Source organism: Pristis pectinata, chromosome 20, assembly GCF_009764475.1.
Source record: "Pristis pectinata isolate sPriPec2 chromosome 20, sPriPec2.1.pri, whole genome shotgun sequence".
In the NCBI taxonomy this organism is placed as follows: Eukaryota; Metazoa; Chordata; class Chondrichthyes; order Rhinopristiformes; family Pristidae; genus Pristis; species Pristis pectinata.
The window spans coordinates 25,238,384-25,258,250 of NC_067424.1; the positions used below are offsets into that span (position 1 = coordinate 25,238,384).

The 19,867-nt window shown below is 41.7% G+C and overlaps 1 protein-coding gene across 1 annotated transcript in view; it reads right to left on the reverse strand.

The window, feature by feature from the left end:
- LOC127580779 (troponin I, slow skeletal muscle-like) overlaps positions 1-18,385 on the reverse strand; it is a 93,891-nt gene extending 75,506 nt beyond the window's left edge. The window contains exon 1 of the mRNA XM_052034648.1: positions 18,350-18,385. The gene's annotated coding sequence lies outside the window, so the exon portion shown is untranslated. The remainder of the gene's footprint in view (positions 1-18,349) is intronic.
- Positions 18,386-19,867: the final 1,482 nt, after the last annotated feature.

Consider the following 19,867-nt stretch of genomic DNA (forward strand, 5'->3'; position numbering starts at 1 on the left):
GTAGCCATCAGTGGCGGCTGGCCCTGGCGTTTCCCTGAAACTTGCAGGGTGGGCGGCATCGAAGGGCCTTCGCGCCCCACCTCTGATGGTAGAAACACAGATGGTCGCCAGTGTCTGTGTTTCTGGGGTGTGGTCGCTCGGTTGCAGGGACTGGTTTAGATAGGCGTTGGGTTCGCGGCCTGGCGATTTGGCCGACGGACGACCGGCTCTCGCGTTTGGCCTTCCACAGGACATCTGCCTGGGCAGCTACCTCACGTGGGTTGCTGAAATCGGCATCAGCCAACAGCAGGTGAATGTCATCGGGTAGTTGTTTGAGGAAGGCCTGTTCGAACATTAGGCAAAGCTTGTGTCCCTCAGCCAAGGCCAGTATCTTGTTCATTAGGGCCGATGGGGATCTGTCCCCCAGGCCGTCAAGATGAAGCAGGCGGGTGGCGCACTCGCGACAGGAGAGGCCAAAGGTCCAAATAAGAAGGTCTTTTGAAAGCCGGGTACTTATCCTCCTCTGGAGGAGACTGGATGAAATCTCCGACCTGGGCGGCTGTCTCCTGGTCCAGAGAGCTGACCACGTGGTAGTACTTTGTGGAGTCGGAGGTGATCTGCCGAAGTTGGAATTGTGCTTCAGCCTGGTTGAACCAGACGCTGGGCCGAAGCGTCCAAAAGGTGGGCAGTTTGAGTGCCACTGCACTGGCTGCTGCGTTGTTGTCCATTGTGAGGGTCCAAAATCTGTTTGGACTGTCGGGGTCACCAATGTAGCGGCTGCTACCGTGATGTGAAAGCAAGACACTAGTCGGTGGGCTGCAGAACAAAAACTGATTTATTTTCCCGCTTTGCATGGGCCTTTTAAGAGGAACAGTTCCCACCCACCGAAAACGGAAATGGCGTCATCAAACTTTTCCCACGCACGGGTTCTCCCCGTCGCTCGGGGAAGACGAAGGCCCAACGCCACCTTGGGCCTCGCCGCTCCAACAACACGCGACCCAACCGCCGAGCCGGTTTGCTTGCTTGGACAGTGATTCGCTACAAGGGACTGTTTTATATTCATGGCCCCGAGTTCAGATTTTTTCAATGGAGGAAACACTTCCCTACATGGAGAAAATTCTTTAATTATCTTGAAGACTCCTATCAGTTAACCGCTCATTCTTCCCTTTTATAGAGAAGGAAACACCAGCCTGTTCAACCCTCCCCGACTGTTACATCCTGTCAGTCCTTGTGTTGTTTTGATAAATCATTGTTGCATTTTCTCAGTGCAACCATCTATTTTTTCATGTTATGCAGAACAAAATTCTTCACAATCCTTTCATACAAGTTTAAAGTAATTTCCATGCTCTTCATTTCTCTCCCTCATGAAATGAGCTGCAATACTTTGTTTGTGTCATGTAAACTTCTTAACCTGTATTTTCGCTTTTGGGATTTGTGTAACTATCCCCCTTCCATGCCCTAGCAAGTCATTCAAATCAATAATATTTTCATATTGAAGGTTTTCAGTTGTCAAGGTAACAACCCCACAATACATAATCCTGAAACACAGTGCCCATGATTTGCTCATCAATTTCAATATAAAATCAATCAAGGAAAAGTCAGGGGCTTGACGCAAATTGCACACTCAGTAAAAATCCTACTACTTCCATTGTGCACTTTACATGCTTATCCACAGAGAAAGCTGGACAGGCACAAATCCATCCAATGAATGCCTGGATGACACCTCCTCCTGAGGCCTGTTTGTAAGCCCTTTGCAGTGTTTAAAGGAGATTTAAATCTTTGAAATCCAGCAATTGGAACCCATACCAGGTGTTTCCCCTTTAAGGAATATATTTACTCCTTGCAATAGTCTCTCCTTAGACACCCAGCTACACACCTCTCCTTTTGATCAAGCCCCTCTCAATACAGAGAGTGCCTCTCACCTGACCATCTACTGGGCAGTCCTTCTCCCCCCAAGACCTTACTGATTACCAATCTGTCAGCCCATTCAGCACTGCCTGACTGGCAACCTGTCCTCCGAACCCTCACCCATCTGCTCCCTGCCCCTAACACCAAAATCATGGCCTGATCACATATCTTCTCTCTCTACTCCCTCCTGATCTGGCCACACAACCCTCTCTGACTGTTAATGTGCTGGCCCATTCCCCACAGAATTTCTGATCCAGATGAAGGGCCTCGAACTAAAATGTTGACTGTCCATTTCCCTCCACAGCTGCTGCCTGACCCTTCAAGTTCCTCCAGCATTTCATTTGTTGCTCCAGATTCCAACATCTGCAGTCACTTATGTCCCCTCAGAATTTCTCTGCTTATATCTAAAAATGACTGTTCCTTTTCCAGTCCTCAGAATACATTCAGACTCTTAAACATTGTAATAACCTTGACCATTATTATTGGAAACATTCCTTCCTCTTTTGATTAAAACACTATCTTTATTTGATTGCCCAGGCCTTGACTTTGTGTGAAATTTGCCAGAAGAGATGGACCATGAAGGGATTAAATGCAACTGTTGTTTAACCACGTTACCACCACACTAATTACCAGCTTCACTGGAACTAATCCTGTGCCTCCAAGTATTACTTTGCAAACATCTGCTCAATAAGGGGAAAAAAAACACATTCAACTGCCCACATTGGAGTTATTAAAATCCCATGAGCATTACTGTTTGCTGTCTTTTTAAAATATATACTGCAGATTATTTTGTTACAGACTAGTTACAGGAGGTCAAAAATATATGTGGAGGAGGAAAGAAGTCTTGAACATAGTACTGTAGACATAAAAAATCCTACCCATAGATATGATAAATGTTTTCTCCTTTTAAATTGCGATAGGCATTCTCCTTGTAAATGTGATGGTGACAATTAATTGCATCTATTGTCTGGAGGCTTGAGTGCACCCATTAAGTGTGCAGGAAGACTCTCTACTATTTGAAGACTATTACTTGGTTCACTAACTCTATGATTCATCACAGTGAATTGAAAAGGCTTTTTGGTACAAGGAGGGCCAGAAAAACAAAAACATTAGTGAGGAATGCATTGTGACTTGGAGCATCAGTATATATTTTTTAAGTCCAACTATGTGCTGTTTCAAAGCCAGCATTTACTGCTCATCTCTAATTGTCCTTGAGAAAGTAGTGATGAGCTATCCTTTTGAACTACTACAGTTCATTCAGTGAAAGTATTCCCACAGTACTGTGGGTGGGGAGTTCAGGCCGAGCAACACATTTCCAAATCAGGATGGTGTCCAACTTGGGTGTTACTCGCAGATGGTGACATTTCTAAGCACCTGCTGCTTTTGTTCTGCCAGGTTGAGGGGGTGCTATTGAAGAGCACATTGCATTTTGTAGATGGCATACACTGCAGCCAACTGTGCCAGGAATGGAGGGAGTGAATGTTAAGGTGGATGGATGACAATCAAGAAAATTGTTTTGTCCTGAATGATGTTGAGCTCGTCATGTTGTTGAAGCTCTATTCATTACATTTCATCAATGTATAAATGCATTTTATAAACCAAATCTCCACAGAATTAGGTTTTTTGTTGTTTTAGGTGAAGTTATTAATATAGATGAGATATTATGGTTTTATGGTTCTATTACAGTAAAATATAAGTCAGAGCACAAGTTAATTTTAACAGTTCAAAAAAACTATTTCATTATTCTAAACTTAATATAAGAAAGCTTGCAAACAGGTTTTCTGAACATGTTTTCAGTCAAGGAGCAAGTTGTTAAGAATTGATGTCTCTGAAGGGAGAGAAGTATTGAATAAATGTATGCTTTGGATTCGTACACTAACTCCTATGGTCAAGGTCTTGTTTGTTACTAAATCCCTTTTCATTAACAACTCCTAATTTATTTGAGAGCAAACATAATCATACATTCTTCTGCCTGCAAATTTTGTCCATAATAATCAAGTGCTTCACAAGTGCTTATGAGATATATTTTAGACTTTTTATAAATACAAATTCATCATTTATCTCCATGGGCAAGGCAAATAGAAATTATTCATCAGCTTTTGCCAAAAATTTTAACTTGGAAGTATGTATTCTCTTATAATGTATTTTGCTAAGTATATTATTTAATACATTTTAAGTTGCTAAAATTCAAGCATTTTGCAGTCAGGAAGTTCCGAGTGTACAACACAAAATCAAACCTCTCTTCCCAAATAATTTATACCAACACATATACTCCACATTAGCATTCCCCCAGCTGCCTTATTTATTCCAAACACATCACCAATACTTTCTAACCCTTTTTCCCTCAGGTACCAATCAAACTTCCCCTTAAAAGAACCTGTGTTACTTGCCTCAAGTATTTTGTGATTGGCACTTATTGTCCATTCCTAATTTCTCCAAACTGAGGACGAAGTCATCTATTTTGGTGGGGAGGGGAGGTGACCCACACTGGGTTGGGGTAGCAGATTTCTTTCTATGAAGAACAGTAGTGAACCAGATGGCATGTTACACACTTTCATTTTCTCACCCTTGTGCCTTTTTAACATCACTTCCTGCCACTGTGTTGATTTAAACTAGTGTCTCTTAATCCATGGTCCTAACCTCTGGGTACTGTTCTTTGGATGAAGAAGTTTCTCCTGAATTCCTGGCTGGATTTATCAATGGCTCTTTTAGGACAATGAACATTAGTATTGGGTTGCCTCACAAGTCAATAACATGGAAACAGGTCCTTCGGCCAAACTGGTCCATACCAACCAAGATTCCCATTTTATCTTGTCCCATTTACCTGTGTTTGGCCCATATCTCTCTAATCCTTTCCTAACTATGTAGTTGTCCAAGTACCTTTTAAATGATGTTAATGTACTTGCCTCAACCACTTCCTCTGGCAGTTCATTCCACATACTGACCAACCTCTGGGTGAAAAGTTGGCCCTCAGGTTCCTATTAAATTTCTCCCCTCTCACCTTAAGTCTCTGCCCCCTAGTTCTTGATTCCCCAACCCTGGAAAAAAGACTGTGCGTATTCACCTTACCTATGCCCCTCATAATTTTATACACCTCTCTAAGATCACCCCTCATTCTCCTATGCTCCAGTGAAATAAGTCCTAACTTGCTCAACCATTTTCCATAACACAGTCCCTTGAGTCCCAGAAACATCCTCGTAACTCTTCTCTGCACTCTTTCCAGCTTAATGGCACCTTTCCTATAGCAGTGTGACCAAAATTGAACATAATATATCCAAATGTGGCCTCATTAACATCTTATACAACTGCAACATAACATCCTAACTTCTGTCCTTAGTGCCCTGACTGATGAAGGCCAGCATGCCAAAAGCCTTCTTCACCTACCTGTCTACCTGTGAGACTTGAACATAAAATCTGCTCTAGTCTTCCAGAGCAATACTGAGGAGGCAAATACAAACAATGTAAGAAGTGTAACTTATATCTGCTTTTGAGATACAAGAGACTGGAATCTGAAGCAACAACCAATTTGGTGGAGGAACTCAGTGGGTCAGGCAATATCTGTGGGAGGAAAGGAAATGTCAACATTTTGGATCATTTTGGTCCAGATGCAGAGTTTCCATCCGAAATGTCAACAATTTCTTTCCTCCCATGGATGCTGCTCGACCCACTGAGTTCCTCCAGAGAATTGTTTGTTACACCTGCTTTTATTCCTCATGATCTTACAATTGCAATTGAACTCATTGGGTCCCTAAATCTTGCATCAGGTCTAACCTCACACAAAATCTGTGAACAAATTCCCCAGCAAAAGTATTACAGAATTCTAGCAGGCTCCTGCTCCATCGTTGAACTCCATGCCAGAAAATCACCAGCAGAGTTTGCCTTTAAGTTCAGGATTTATGCATTCATGCTGAACTTCCAAATATAGTTTCCTGCAAAACCGCCACATAACCCAGTAAACATCACATCTGGATCTGGTCATTATCACCTCACTGTTTCTTGGGGTTACTGCATGCAAACTTGGTTGGAACATTTCTTACATTGCTGCCATGACAAATAATAATTGCAGTTTTTTTTAATGTTGTTTTTCCTTGACAAAAGATTGTGAAGCTTTGAACACCTGGTACAACATTCGTTACTTTATCCAGCTGAATTGTTCTAAAGATCCCTCAGCAGCAACAATGGGAGGAGGATTGTTGCCTGTGCCTCTAATCTAGAGGGAGTGGAATTAGACACCTCTGGCAATGCAATGTATGATGTTACTGGTCGGATTTTTCTGCTGACAGATGCTTTTGATTCAAAATATTTGGCAGAGTATACAGAGTAAAAACTTTTCATTTACACTTTTATGTAGGACATGATTGTATGATCTAAAGCAAAAAAATATCTTCTGTGGTCAAAATTTTAATGTTAGACGTAATTTCAAGCCTTGCTTCTAATTTTCCAATCCCACGTCCTCAATTCATAAACTATTATGAACACCACAATGTTCATGATGAGAGACACATAGTGTCTGCTACTGTTTCATTGACATAAGTATTTTAATAAACGGAGGAACAGAATGCAAACAGATGCTCATGAAGTGTGGGAATATCACTAAACTTTAAATAGAAGTGTTAGTTTTGTAGGAGCAGGCATTTCACATGTTTTGTATTTATGCACATTGATCTTAGTTACCTGCCCACTTAAGTTCACAAGTTTTATCTCTCTCCCTTCCTCTTTTTGTGCTCCAATTCATGCTGGAGTACTTCTCTATAAACACTCAGGTGGCCATTCTTCCCAGATGAATGGCAACCAGTCAGCTGAATAAAAGAACCCACCCAGTCTTTGAGCTGACTACTGGAATGTGATTGGGTCTGGGATTATGGTCACTTTAATCCTTATTCCACAGATTGAATGGACTAATAGGTGACCCTATTAGTAATGTAACTGAATTCATAATACTAATTCAGTGTCAACAGGCAATCACTTCCAAGACATTAGCCGATAGACTTTTTCCATTGAATCATTCATTAGAAAGCAATCTTTACATAACCCAATGAAATCCATTTGATAAAATTGGCACCATCAAAATTAGATAAGATAAGATAAGATAAGATAAGATAAAATAAGATCTTTATTAGTCACATGTGCATCGAAACACACAGTGAAATGTATCTTTTGCGTAGAGCGTTCTGGGGGCAGCCGGCAGATGTCACCACACTTCCAGTGCCAATATAGCATGCCCACAACTTCCTAACCCGTACGTCTTTGGAATGTGGGAGGAAACCGGAGCACCTGGAGGAAACCCACGCAGACATGGGGAGAATGTACAAACTCCTTACAGACAGTGGCCGGAATTGAATCTGGGTCGCTGACGCTGTAATAACATTACGCTAACCGCTACACTACCGTGCCTGCCTAAAATAATAGAACTAATGGAATTAAAAGAGTTGTAAAATTGGTTAGGGGACAGAAAACAGAAAATACAGGTGAACAAATAGCCTGAGTGGAATCACTTTACATTAAAGTATCTGTTATTCATTTGGTTACCAGCACTTCAAGGGGAGCACTCAGGTTGACACTGGGGCAACATTGCAAGGACCACTTGGGCAGACATCAGGTTACCCTATTTAATTAATCAGTTACCTGTCAAGTCCAGCTTGTGCCAGATAACCAAGCTTTCACTGTGCTTTGTATTCCAAGTACAAGAAGTGCAACTTTCATTTAATGCAACTTTCATTTAATGCTTCATAAAATACTCAATAAATGAAGGAACGTGATTCTTAACAGCAAGTTACTTCTGATTGAATCTTTCACCGAGAGTTTAAAAAGATGATTTGAAAGGCCAGTAAATTGTTCAAACTGATTTCACCAATGTTCTCTCCAAATAAGATACGTTGAGATATTTGATGGTTTAGCTCGGAGCTACATGATGCTACCCTTCTAGCTTTGTTCCAACATCAGTGACAAATGTAACCACAATGGAAACAGTCAGCCTCTTTTCAGCTTTTCTTGCCAACTTGCATGGGTTTTCTGCAGATTGATATTAATACATGCCAAAAAAACCACAGACTATTGCTTTGATGTGGTTGCATGAAGGAAAAATAGAAAAATAAACAACAAGTATCCCTACAAGGTTAATAACTTATAAGCAGTTGCTTCATAAACTGGTCTAGAAAACAATGTATCATACTGATGTTAATCTGATTTAGAACACAATAACCTAACATAAAGGACAGAGTGGGTGAAGAGTTGTGTTGCAGAAATTAATATCTGGTGAGATTTGATATTTCAGATATAAAAGTACAGTCCTCCATGTTTCTGAGGCCTGTTGGGTCCCATTTTTCAGATATTTCTCACAATGGGTCAATAATACAATCGGGGCTGTTATTAAGTGAAATAAATTATTATATATGATTTTTTAATGTAGCAAAAATTTAACCACAGAACGTCAAGAATAATTTGATAATTGGAAATCATTTAAACTGTGGGAAAAATTAAGCAGCTAAAATCCCGAGTTCTTTGTATAGTGATCAATGCAACCCTTGTGCACCACACTAATACTCCACATTATACTTTATCTGGAAGAAATATCCTTCATTTGGAAAATCTCAAATAAAAAGAACAAAGTAATAAATTCTGAATTGGTTGAGCCCCAGGCATTAGTCACTTCATAAATTTCTTATATAAACACAAGAAAGAACATGTTGCCAAAGACACAGGCGAATTTATGGAAAAAAATGTTGTTCCCATTTGCAATTCCATACACCAGCCAACAACTGGAAGCTCTCAGTCTACAGGAGACTTGGGGAAATAGTTTGATATGGTGCCTTCAACATAGTAAAACATCCCAAACCTCCAGACACTGGAACAATTTCTGGCACCAAGCATTAATCTGACCAGAGGCAGAGGTCATATCACTACAGCAAAGCTTATGCAAGCAGGCATGTAACAACAGGATGTTATTACTCAAACACTTCTGAAAGAAAAGCATTCATTTTTCCATCTGTCTGGTCAGTGGAGCTGGATTATGCTGACTACTGAGAAAAGTTTCTCAAGTTCTCCCTGCTATTTTCCTGGATCAAGGTGGTACTCGGACCAAGGTGTTTGCAAAATAATAGCGATACTTACGTTTTAGTGATGTGTCAACTGCAAATGATGCCAGCTTTACATAGTTACACCAGTCTTAAAACAGCACAGACCAAAACTTAGTATATGAAATGTTTCATACAACAGAACCATTTGAAATACAAATATTACTGTGAATAACATCCCATAAGCAGGGCCTGCCAGAACATGCAAACATTTAGAATGAACTATAAAATACTGAGGGAAGAAAATGAAAAGTTTTGGAAAATTTGTGTTGGAATCATGCGCCAAGAAATCGCATGGTGCATGTAAAGGCACATTAACAGGACGCTGGCAATGGGGTCACTGAATGTTTTATTCGAAAGCTTGTTGCTGCCAAACTCTGAAGCATGCAAGGCCAGAGGCCCTTCCTTGCAGAGCATGCAAAGGGAGACAGGCAAGTTGCTGTCTGGGCCCAAGTAGCAAGGTTCCTGGGTGTTGCTGCAGGGAAATAAGGAGATGAGGAATGGGACTAATGACATTGTTCCTCTGAGAGCCCGCGTGGGCTGAAAGGGCTAAAAGTTCTCCTTTATTGTTATGTGTATAAGCTGAGGCAACATCATTCAGGGGAGGTCAGGATATTGGGCGTCAGGTAGAGTCATAAGAGAAGGGTAAGGGAGTCATAATTAGCTGTTGAGAATCAGGTGAGGGATTTGGTGGAAGGTGGTTGCATATATTGATTGTGTATATTCCTTTAAAAACTAAGTTGCATAACTTTTGACACACAAGTCTACCTGCCGCTGCTGTATAAACAATAACCATTAGCTTGGCTCCTGTCACCAATGGATCATGGTCTTACTCTGTCAACAAGTCCATGTGGTAGCTGGTGTGTAATGGTTACCCCATGTTAAAGAAAAAAATCTATGTACAGACAACTTCAACTCCTCAATATTAAGTTCAAGATCTGGAAGTCAGGACTTCCATGGTCAATCCCAACAGTGATAAACCTGAACACGATTCTGCTCCCATATCTTGGGAACTCAGATGCTTTGATATTGACCTTGCTGTCTGAGTGAGATATGGTGGGCAGGAGATGGCCAGTTCAAAGAATGAGGTGCTGGATGTACTGTCATCTTGAGTGGCAACTGGAAGAGAAATGCTATGTTTATGGAGTGAGCTTTGCTGGCAAGAGAGAACTAATCTGGTATCTCAGTGCCCACCCCTGTGACGTTAGTGAATGCCTCATCACCCTTGACTCATTCCATCACAGTACCGACACGTTATGGTCTTCAATCCTGGTGATTTCAGATCAGGCCAAAGAGGACTTCTACTCCATCCTTTGAAAAGTCCTGGTCTCCATTCCAGAGGAAGACAAACTGATCCTCCTGAGTGACTTCTGCTTCAGGGTGAGAAAACACACAAACATCTGGCAAGTTGTGATTGGTAAGGAAGGAGTAGAGAAGGCTAAATCCAGTGTAGTCCTTCTCCTGACAAAATGCCTGAAGGTCAACCTTATCATAACTAACACCTTATTTCATCTGAGGGCAAGCACAAGTCCTCATGGAAACAGCCCCAGTCCAAGCATTGGCACCCTGTTAGATTATATCATTGTTCAATTGAATGACCACAGGCAGTGATAACTTCTGTTCTGATCACTAAATAATTGGCTCTGTTACCTCCGAAACATCAACATCAGTAGAAACCATGGCACAAGATCAAAGCTGAACCTCTCAAGGGCCCCCAAAATTTAGCTCTCCTCAGAGGTTGTGTCACAGACAACCTGTCGACTTCCAGCCAGCAAAAGCTACAGAGCATCTACAGTGTAAGGGCTGCTCGGAAGTCCACCATAACTTATACCTGTGAAGACACTCATGATATCTCTGCTGAGAAGAACAAGGACTGTCTTAGTGAAAATGACCAGGAGATAGAGGAGCAAGTATGAGGCATTCCTGGATTGGAAATTTCACCATTCCTCAAGGGCATAGAAACCTGTGATCTACAGGACAAATGGTGGGTGAAAGAGCACATCAGACTCAGCCATTGTCTGACTGCCATGATGCATGGATCCTTCAGCACTGTGGCCCAAACACCATGGGGCCACCCCACTGAAAGCCAAGAACTGAGATGAATTTATCAAGCATATAGAGGCAGTCAAAGCCCGCTGGACAGAACATGTCAAAGAGCTCCTCAACCATACCTCTGTCCTTTACGTGAATGTCCTGACTCCATCCCACGGCAGCCTATGCAGTCAAACCTTGGCTCTGCTCCTGACCAATGAGAAGTTATAGAGCTTGAATCCCAATTAAAAAGCAACAATGTCTTGGGAATGGATGGTGTTCCCACTGAATTTCTAACACTCAGTGGTGAAGAGTTTTCATCATAAATCCACAAAGTCCACATTTTGGAAGACCAGTATATACCAGGGATCTCAGAGATGATATCATGGTGACCATCTTCAAGAAAGGAGACAAGTCTGACTGTGGTAATTACAGAGGGTTCTCCTTGCTGATTATCAAAGGGAAAATCATTTCCTGGGCCCTCCTCCTAATGGCAAGAGAACTGCTCCCTGAATTACTGTGTGGACTTTGTTCATGTACAGGCACAGTGAGTGTAATCTTCAACATGTTCAAGAGAAATACAGGGAGCAACAACAACCACTATACATGGCTTTTCTTGACATCACCAAACCCTTTGACTTCATCAACCAGGAGGAACTGTTGTGCACTCTCCTCAAATTCAGCAGGCCAAAGAAATTCTCCTCCATGCTGGCTCTACAAAATCCTCCAAAGTTACCAGAAGGATAAGCAAACTATTATGCACAATGAATCTGCAGTCAGCCTGTTATAGACCAAGATGTGTACTGAAAATACCTAATCACATTCTATTAAGGAAGAGCAAAGTGGTGTTAGACACCCATGCAGGGGGAGTGTCCAGGTTATGGGAGAGATAAACCATTGGGTTGCCAGTGGAAGAAGAAGTTCTACTTGCCTATAGTGGTTATAAGCCAGACATGTACACCAACAATTGTGGGCATTGGTTGTGTTGATTCACTGGGTTTGGGGACCGTGTTTTTCAGAAAATCACAGTGTTGGGGAGCATAGTGATCCAGCAGCCACTCAAGTTGTCCCCAACCGAAGAGACCACTGGTCAGGTAGACTGGAGAGGCTCTCAGAAGTCAAGATCCCACATATGCTAGCTACAGCTGCAACAGAGTTATCATGGATGATGAAAAAACAATAGTTAATGTCCCAAGAGCTGAGAAAGTATCACTTTGGAAGGGAAGACAGCTGGGTATCTCCATGGGGGCAGATGTGGTGATCAAATCATAGCTAGTGATGCACCAGAACTATCAGAGAGCCCACTTGAGTAGAGAGGAGTGTGAGGAGTGTTAAAAAGCAAGCTAAGCAGCAAAATGTCAGACTTTCCTGGGAGGAAGCAAGCTACAAGTTGGAGCAATGCACATAATGGCTGCTGACAAAAGAGTTGGAACAAGATGGAGTGATGGAGAGCTGAGTGTTGGATCACACAGTGGTGTATGGAAAGGTGATATTCCCAGAAGTCGGGTCACGCTGAGAGTTGGAAGATGAAAGTGAAGAAAACATCTTTCAGGACATTAAAAGAATACTGAGAACATTTTTCAAAACCCAGAGGCTCTTTGGATGCAAGCCAACAAGAGTTATGGACCTGCTTACTTCACTGCAGGGTAGCAAGTAAAGCAGAGGCACAGTGCTTAGGTTACTGGACTGGTAATGTAGATGCATGGATAAACAAGCCAGAGACCTGAGACCCAAGCCTACCATAGCAGCTGTAGAATTTAATTACAATTCATTATCTGGAACTTCAAAAATCAATAACAACTAGTATTCATAATGAGGAGCTCAAAAGCTACCAAGTTGCTGCAAAAGCTTATTTGATTCGCCAATACCTTTCGGGGGAGGAAATCTACCAGCCTTACTTGGTCTAGCCTGTGTATGATCCCTTGTGGTTAACTCCAAAGTGTCCTCTGAAGTGGCCAGGCAAGCCACTTAAGTTGTATCATGACCACAACATTCAAACACTGAAAGAATAAAATCAGACAGACTGCCTGCCCTCCAGAAACTGAATTCGGGCACCGCAAAGTCACTCCCAGCATAGACATATTATAAAGCCCTCCTTACAAATATATGGGGAGTGCTGCCTTAATTCGAAGATCTATTCACAAAATCGTACCTTATCAACAATGTGCAGATTCTTTCATCACAATCCTTGATATATCTGCCCCACATGCAGGACAGACACACCTGAAGTGGTGGCACAGTGGGAGTAGGTAGCCCTTGGAATTTTCAACATTGCTTTCAGACCACATGAAGTCTCCTGATATCAGGTCAAGTATGGGCAAAAAAACATCATTCTCATTATCATCTACCATGCTCCTTCACGAATAATTCAGTGGTTGTCCACGTTGAACAACATTTGGAAGAAACACTGAGAGTAGGTAGGGAAAAGTATGTACTCTGGCTGGGAAACTTCATTGTCCATCACCACGTGTGGTTTGGTAACACAAGTACTGTCTGAGTTGGACAAGTTATGTAGAACGTAGCTGACAGACTGGGTCTGCAATCTGTAGACAGTGAACAAACACGAGAGATAAACCTACGTGATATCATCAATCTACTTGTGGCAGGTGCATCTGGCAATGATTAGTGGAAGTGACCATTGCACAGTCCTTGCGGAGATAAAGTCCTATCTTGACAACAGGGACACCTGCCAATGTTTGTGTGGCACGGCAATTGTGATAAATGGCATAGACTCAGAACACAACCAGCAGCTCGACGCTGGGCCACAGTGACGTACACCACAACAATCTGTAACCTCACGGCTTGGCTTATCCCTTACTCCACCAGTGCCACCAAGCCAGGGCAGAAGGACATGCCTGGAGCAGCACCAGCTGTACCTAAAGTATGAAGCACTGGCCGAGTGAAACTCCAACACAGGGCTAAATGAGTGCCGAGCAAGCATGCAATAAACAGAGAAAAGTGATTCATAACCAAAAATCTGCCATCCTACTACATCTAGTTGTGAATGGTTGTTGGTGATTAAGCAGCTAATAGGAAGAGGAGTTTTCAAGAATATCCCCATCACCCAGCCTACAAGTGCTAGAGACAAGGCTGAAGCATGCCCCACCGTGTTCAGCCAGAAGTCCTGTGTGAATGATTCACCTCAGCTTACACATGAAATCCCCACCATCACAAAGGCCAGTCTCCAGCCAGTTCAATTCATTCAACGAACAACTGTGAGCAATGGATACAGCAAAGGTCATGGGACCAGACAATACCTCAACCAAGCTATTCCAGTACAAGTATAATACTGGCATCTAGCCAACAATGTGGAAAATTGCTCCAGTGTGTTCTGTTCATAAAAAAGCAGGAAAGGTCCAGTCTGGCTAATTACAGTCAATCAATCTGTTTCAGCAGAGTGCTGGAAAATGTTGTCAGCAGTGCTATCAAGTAGCACTTAGTCATCAATTACCTTTTCATCGATACTCTGATTACATAGAAATATAGAAGACCTACAGCAAAATTCAGGCCCTTCGGCCCACAAAGCTATGGCGAACATGTCCCTACCTTAGCAAAATAGAGGGCTATGGGTAAGCCTAGTAATTTCTAAGCTCCATGTACCTATCCAAAAGTCTCTTAAAAGACCCTATCGTATCCACCTCCACCACTGTTGCCGGCAGCCCATTCCACGCACTCACCACTCTCTGAGTAAAAAACTTGCCCCTGACATCTCCTCTGTACCTACTCCCTAGCACCTTAAACCTGTGTCCTCTTGTGGCAACCATTTCAGCCCTGGAAAAAAGCCTCTGACTATCCACACGATCAATGTCTCTCATCATCTTATACACCTCTATCAGGTCCCCCCTCATCCTCTGTCACTCCAAGGAGAAAAGGCCGAGTTCCCTCAACCTGTTTTCAGATTGGTCTTCACTTGGACCATTCTGCTTCAGACTTATCACAACCTTAGTCCAAATATGGACCAAGAGCTGAATTTCAAAGGCAAGGTGCAAGTATCTGGCAGTGACATCAAGGCAGCATTTAACTGTGTGGCATTAAGGAGCCAAAGTAAAACTGAAGTCAATGTCCTTGAAGGGAAAAGTACCCCAGAGGTTGTAGTCATACCTTGGACAAAGGAAGATGGTCATGATTGTTGGAGGTCAATCATCCCAACCCAAGGACATCATGGCAGGAGTTCCCCAGGAAGATATCCTACACCCAACCATCTTCATAAATGACCTTCCTTCCATCATTAGGGCAGACAGGGTACATCCACTGGTGATAGAATATTCAACACCATTCGCAACTTCTCAGCAAATGATGGAGTCCATGCTTGCAAGTCCTAGGCAACATTTAGGCAAAAGCTGCTAAGTGGCAAATAACATTTGTGTCCCAAAAGCACCAAGCAATGTCCACCTCCATCAAGGGAGCCAAACCACATTTCCTTAACATTCAATGACATTTCAATCACCAAGTCCCTACTATCAACATCCTGGAGGTCACCATTAACCATAAACTCAACAAGTCCAGTCACATAAATATTGCTGCTACACAGACAAATCAGAAGCTGGACACCTTTTTGTGTGTGACAGAGAAAACATTCCTTGTTTGTCCAACCTCTTCTTATAGCTAACACTCTCCAATTCAGGCAACATCCTGGTGAACCTCTTCTGCACCCTCTCCAAAGCCTCCACATCTTTCCTGTGGCAACCCAAACTGCGCACAATGCTCCAAATTTGGCCTAAGTAAAGTTTTATACAGCTGCAACATGACTTATTGACTTTTATGCTCAGTTCTGTGACCAATGAAGGCAAGATGCTGCATGCCTTCTTTACCAACCCATCCAATTGCATTGCCACTTTTAGGGAGCTATGGACTTGCACCCCAAGATCCCTGTACACAGCAATGCTCACAATGGTCCTCCCATTTACTGGATACCCTCTTGCATTTGATCTCTCAAAATGCATCACCTTATAATTTGTTTGGATTAAACTACATCTGCCATTTCTCTGCCCAAATATCAACATACCCCTCCCTCATCTCACCAGCATCCATATCCTTCTCCTTGGTGAATATCAATGCGAAGTACTCATTAAAAAACCTCACCCACTTCCTCTGGCTCAATGCATAAATTCCCTCCTTTGTCCTTAAATGGACTTGCCCTTTCCCTAGCTACCCTCTCGCTCCTAATACACACATAAAATGCCTTTGGGTTCTCCTTAATTCTACTTGCCAAGGACATGTAATGTCCCCTTTTAGGCCCTCTAATTTCTTATTTAAGTTCTTTCTTGCTTTCTTTATATTCCTCAAGGGCTTTGTCTGATTTCAGTTTTCTAAAACTGGTCAATATTCAGGAAGTTAAAATCATCCACTACAATAATTCTGTTGTTTTCACATTTTTCCATGACTTGCCTGCATATCTGTTCCTCTGGCTCCCATTGGCTATTGGGAGGCCTCTAGTATAACCCCATCATAATGATTGCACCTGTCTTATTTCTCAGTTCTACCCATATGGCTTCACAGGATGAGCCCTCCCTCATCAGTAATGCAACTCTCCCACCTCTTTTACACTCCTCTCTGTCACATCTAAAACACTTGTACTCTGGAATGTTGAGCTGCCAGTCCTGCCCTTCCCTCAAGCAATTTCTGTAACAGCTACAGTATTGTAGTTCCATGTTCTCATCAGACCCCAAGCTCATCTGCCTTTAATTCCTTAATCAATCTTGCAATATTATGACATGCATGAATCACAAAATTAGAAGAGAGATTGCCATCATAGAGGGAACTCTTGAAGCAGAATATGCACTCAGAGTCTCAACAATGACATCAAATGTGAATTAAAGAAATTGACATTGCTCCTTCATACATCAGAAATTAGGAGATGTTGTTGATCGTGAAGGTTATCATAGATTACAGGGAGATCTTGATCATTTAGGGAAGTGGGCCGAGGAGTGGCCAATGGATTTCAATACAGACAAGTTTGAAGTGATACATTTTGGAAAGTCATACCAGCATAGGACTTATATTATGAATGGTAGGGGATTCAGGAGTGTAATAGAACAGAGGGACCTGGGAGTACAACTGCAAAGTTCATTGAAAGCGGCATCACAGGTAGACAGGGTGTGGAAAAGGCATTTAGCACGCTGGCTTTAACCTGTCAGGGCACTGAGTAAAGGAGTTGGGACAATATGTTGCAGTTGTACAAGTTGGTGAGGCCGCACTTGGAGTGCTGTGTATAGTTTTGTTCACCCTGTTATCAGAAAGATGTGATTAAACTGGAAAGAGTGCAGAAAAGATTTATGAGGATGTTGCCAGGACTGGAGGGCCTGAGTAACAGGGAGAGGTTGGCCAGGCTAGGTCTTTGTTCCTTGGAGCGTAGGATAATGAGGGGTGATCTTATAGAGGTTTATAAAATTATGAGGGGCATACATAAGGTGGATGGTAGCAGTGTTTTCCCTATGGTTAGGGAGTCCAAAACCAGAAGACATAGAATTAGGGTGAGAGGGGAAAGATTTAAAAGGGACTTGAGGGGCAACAGAGGGTGGTGAGTATATGGAATGAGCTGCCAGAGTAAGTGGTTGAGGCAGGTACAAGAGTATCATTTAAGAAGCACTTGGATAGTTACATGCAGGAGTGCAGCTTAGAGAGATATGGGTGAAACGCAGGAAATTGGGACTGGATGGGTGGGCACCATGGTCGGTATGGACTCATTCGGCTGAAAGGCCTGTATTGTTCTGTGGCTTTATGACTCTAAGGCATCTCACACACAGAGTGTTGCAATATAATTTCTTATTATGCCTCAATCAGCAATTGTGTAGTGTAAAGGAAACTGTTTCATAATAGAATTCTGGTACATTCTGGACCATTATTACATGTCCTATAGACAAACAGGATACATTATGGTCCTTGGTTAATTATCATGTTGTAAGTCTGAGATAAAATAAAAAAGTCTCCTGTATAATATTCCAGACGTGTCAACTATTTATATGAAGGATTGTTATAAACTAGAGGGAAATTATGTTTGATTTTAGATTTTGTATTATCAGTCTTCTTCCAATGAACTACACACAATGCAGTCAGCTGAGAGTTAAAAAGAGCTTGAAAAGTTTCTAAAAAGCTATTATGTTTCTATTTCATAATTTATGGAGCTATTTAAAATCATAAATAACTTTACCACAGATCTTTGATAGAAAACTAATCGCAATATCATCACAGAGTCATACAGCATGGAAACAGACCCTTCAGCTCATACCAACTATCAAGCACCCATTCACACTAATCCCATTTCATTTACCCCACATACCCATCAACTCCCTCTCCCAGCTCAGATTTTACCACACAACTACACATTAGGAGCGATTTACAGTGGCCAAGTAACTTACCAACCCACAGATCTTTGCTACGTGGGAGGAAACTGGAACATCTGGAGAGATTGTGCTTTGAACATTATTATTAAAATAAATACAAATTCTTCTAATGCCCGAGTTCTGAATTTTACTTGGGAACAATCTGTTAATGGCAGCAACATATCATTATTCCCAGGATCATACTGAACAGTTTAGTAACTTGAAGAGATTGTTATTAGGTCCAGATTTATCATTCAATACAGAACACTGCACAGCCAGCAATAGGAGGCCTATTACTAATGACCAAATAACAACAACGGCAAAGCCATCCAATGCCCTGGGGTAGTCTTGTTTGATGAGAAGCTTCTAAGAAAAACAGCACTCAGAATGGAGGAGAAAGCCTTCATATGTTTTGGAAACTAATAACTTCCTGACCTTCTACTGCATATAATGCTCCAAATATTCCATAGGAAACTTATGATGTACGATTAGCACTTGCCAAGATAAACCAGAATTGAATACTTTGTAGTTTTGCAAGGCCATTTGCAAACATGTTCCTAATATTCTGCGGTTTTGTTTGTAAAGTGCATTTCCAAATGGCCTTGAAAAGCTTCAATCATTCTGAGAATGGATTGCAAATTTCAAAAGAATAGTAATGGAAGTTCAGAACCAAGAAATCTTTCTAGAATGCAAACCAGGTTTTTTAAAATGTTGAAAGTAGTGTAGCGGTTAGCGTAATGCTATTACAGCACCAGCGACCCGGGTTCAATTCCCGCCGCTGTCTGAAAGGGGTTTGTATGTTCTCCCCGTGTATCTGCGTGAGTTTCCTCCGGGTGCTCTGGTTTCCTCCCACATTCCAAAGACGTACAGGTTAGAAGCTGTGGGCATGCTATATTGGCACCGGAAGAGTGGTGACACTTACGGGCTGACCCCAGAACATTCTCAGTAACGCAAAAAGACACATTTCACTGTGTGTTTCAATGTACATGTGACTAAATAAATATCTATCTTATAATTCAAGTCAAGCAGGCTAAGCTGAAAAGTATTTGTTTTAAGGATGGTGGATGTTTAGAAGAAATCATTCACTGTATTAATTAATTCTGTTTAAAAAGTGAGGAACCACTTTAATTTTCCATTAACTATAGATAGATTTAAACAAATATTACATAAAGATCTGTATGTTCTAATGCTATGGGACACATGAAAAGAATCTCGGCAAGATCAAATAATAAAAAAATAGTGTTTGGCTTAATTATTACCGAAATTTCCTGCAAGAGATTACTTAGATGAGTAGTGTTAGTGATGAAACACATTTACACAACTGTGGAAGGAATGACTTCACTGGGAAGAATAGGCTAATTGTTGTGTTGTTAATGTAACACACTTGGAAGGGAGGATGTGGTTAAACAGGGGAAGGGGCATAACTCAGATCTGAATTTATTCAAAAAGTATTTCATTAAATAATGTTTTGTGGCTTTACATTTCACTCTGTGTGTATAAGGTTAACAAGATCAATTCAGTTCAATTCAACTTTAAAGTAAGAAGTTTGGTTTA